Genomic DNA, 2,768 nt, shown 5'->3' on the forward strand with positions numbered 1-2,768 from the left:
GAAATGAGTAGTACAGAAACTAAAGATATTTCTGGTGCTTGTCTGAAAAAGTATATTTTAAAATATTTAGTATTCTGTTTGTATAATGTCCGTAATCTATTTCATTCGCTCCTAGATATAATACTTTGAATTCGACATTGTTTTATAATACATACGTTCATTAATAACTGTGTCCTTTCAGATTGCATTCCATATAGAAACATTTTAAGATTCTTTTAATTCTTAGGGCCTTATAGAATTTTATTTCTTTGGGATAAAATGACAATGTTATTTATTTCAAAAGTTTTATAAAGGTTATGCTATGTAAAGGCCTTTCTAAAACGTTGAAGATTGAATACACTGATGTCAAACTAACTTTTATTTCTATGAATTACATATATTATTACACTTGTATATTTGTAATCAACTTTTGAATAACTGTTTTTCATTTCTTGCATCTGAAGAATGAAAAATATGGAATAATTCACAAATTTTCATATCATCCTTGTGCAAGAGGCATGTAAATCTCTGTATTGTAATTCGGGTAGACCTGCTGCTGAAGCATGTAGTATCCTATAAACTTAAGTAATCAATGATGCAATCTTAAGACAGGTATATATCCTTGGTTGCCTATTTGTAACAAGGAAACCTTATTGTTCCCAAAATTACTATTCATCTTATTTCTGTAAAATTCTGTGTATGGTGGAAAAACTTAACGTTGTTTGTTCGATTGCTCACATTTGCAAGTTTTTGTAAATGACTATTTTAAGTCTTTTTCATTTGAAATTTGATCATACTTTGAGGCCTTTATAGATAGGTGCAAAGGTGATGGATTTTCAAGTACTTATTTATTAACTGATTTAGCTTTGTGGAGCTAATGGATTCAAAGTAAGCCTTGCTCAAGAGCTACTTCTAAATTTCTGCAGCTTAAAATTTCCCAAATGAGGTCTTGCTGGCACAAATGTCTCCTTGACCTTTTACCCTTGCTTCATGTAGGAACAGCCCAACCAGAATGTCTTACCCTGACAGCATAGATTGTCTTACTGGAGCAAAACTAATCTTAGTTACAAAGGATTATATAGAGACAAACAGTTCAGACAGAACTGTTCGGACTACAAGGTATTTTTTCAAAATATAACTGCTTATTACACCCTACCATTTCAAAAGTAGCTAAAGCCAAGAAGGTGAAAAAATTGTTTATATGCATGATTACCTAATGTCCTGGCCTGACTACCATCCAACCAGGCAGGAAGTTACACCACTGATTTTCTATCACCAAATATATTCCATAGCTCCAGGAGAAGTCCATATGTTTCTCCTCGTTATTAGGCCTTAAATTGGTAGTGTTTTAATCACAGTGTTTCCTCTTGCCTCTAAGCTGTACATCCCCGAATGGTAAAGCTTTAGTTCTAATTCTCCCAAACAATGAGGTAGATATAATGGAATAATACTTTAAAACAGTTGCCTTTGATTCCCTAACCACAACGGAACAATGCAAAACATTTTCTTATAGAAAATTATATATTTTATATTTATATGTGTTGATTTTATATTTCACATAGTGGATCTTACTGGAATTAATTGATAATTTGACAAATTAATTTATATTATTCCAATAAATAGATTGGAATATAAATAATCAGGATGAGAATATATATTAGAATATAAAAAGTATCAATGCAATGTTTTCGGTATAAACTTGTGATACTTTCTACGTGTTCTTGGTCTTCTGAATTCACATGGTAAAAAAAACAGTGTTGTTTTCTTCTAATCTATAAGGGATTTTACTCTGCTGCTCTGTTTATTGTTTTAACTCGCTGGTATCAAATTGTTTTTCTCCATATTTCTGAAGCATTCCTACTGATTATACTCAAATTTTGCTGATATGATGTCTAAAAGGTATTATTCTTCTATAGAATCCATGGGTCCTAGGATCCCAGGTCCCAGTTATCCGCATCATCAGATAACTAGGGCAAAAGTTCCCACCTATGCCCATGAAACATGCCAAGAGAAAGTAATTGAAGACCCATCTCAATTTCTCATTTCTTATATTTCAGGGCCCCAATTCCTTGAAATGCAGGAATTAGCAGTGAGCAATTGGGAAATGCAAGGCAACTTAAAATGCAAGATGAAATCACAAAATGTGAAAGTACAGTAATTCAAACTTTCAATTTTCAGATGACCATGCCATATGAGTGGAAAAGACCACAAATGTCACAAGATTATTTGTAATACCCTTCTCCTAATGATTAATGAATTATTTCAGTCCAGTATCAGCAGGCTAAAAAATAGTTCCTGAACGATAGATCCATAATTGGTCTACCAATGCTAGGAATACTTGACATAGAGGTCAAATATAATTTAAAAAACATTAATTGAGAAGATCCTTAGCGCTTCAAAACTCTGGTACTTCAGTAAACTTGGTTCTGTAGTATAAAAATGTTGTCATTCTCAAACAAATGATAACCTACATTTAATCTGCTGAAAGTATATTCCTTTTCAAATAAACTTTTAAAAATCACATTTGCCAAAATAACACTTTACAAGTGATGATATTTAGTGAGGTTACTAGTCTTTCAAGTGTAGGGAGCAAGTTTCAATAGAGTTGATTTATTCACCCAGCACTAATGCCAAACAGGTTCAGCCATTCATTAAAGTGTAGGAATAGTACCCCCCACCATTTGTGTTTTCAGTAGGTGCCTTCAAAAATTTGTTAAATAGTTCAGCCTCCAATATTTCAAACTAAAACATTAGCTAATAAAGTAAATTTCATCACATAAGTACATTTT

The 2,768-nt window shown here is 32.1% G+C and overlaps 1 pseudogene; it reads right to left on the bottom strand.

Annotated features, from left to right (window-relative positions):
* Window positions 1-447: 447 nt before the first annotated feature.
* Window positions 448-544, bottom strand: LOC138829919 (U6 spliceosomal RNA; annotated as a pseudogene).
* Between the last annotated feature and the right edge of the window lie 2,224 nt (window positions 545-2,768).

The sequence above is a fragment of the Dipodomys merriami genome, unplaced genomic scaffold (assembly GCF_024711535.1).
Source record: "Dipodomys merriami isolate MVZ:Mamm:240054 unplaced genomic scaffold, mDipMer1.0.p SCAF_179, whole genome shotgun sequence".
NCBI classification, from domain to species: Eukaryota; Metazoa; Chordata; class Mammalia; order Rodentia; family Heteromyidae; genus Dipodomys; species Dipodomys merriami.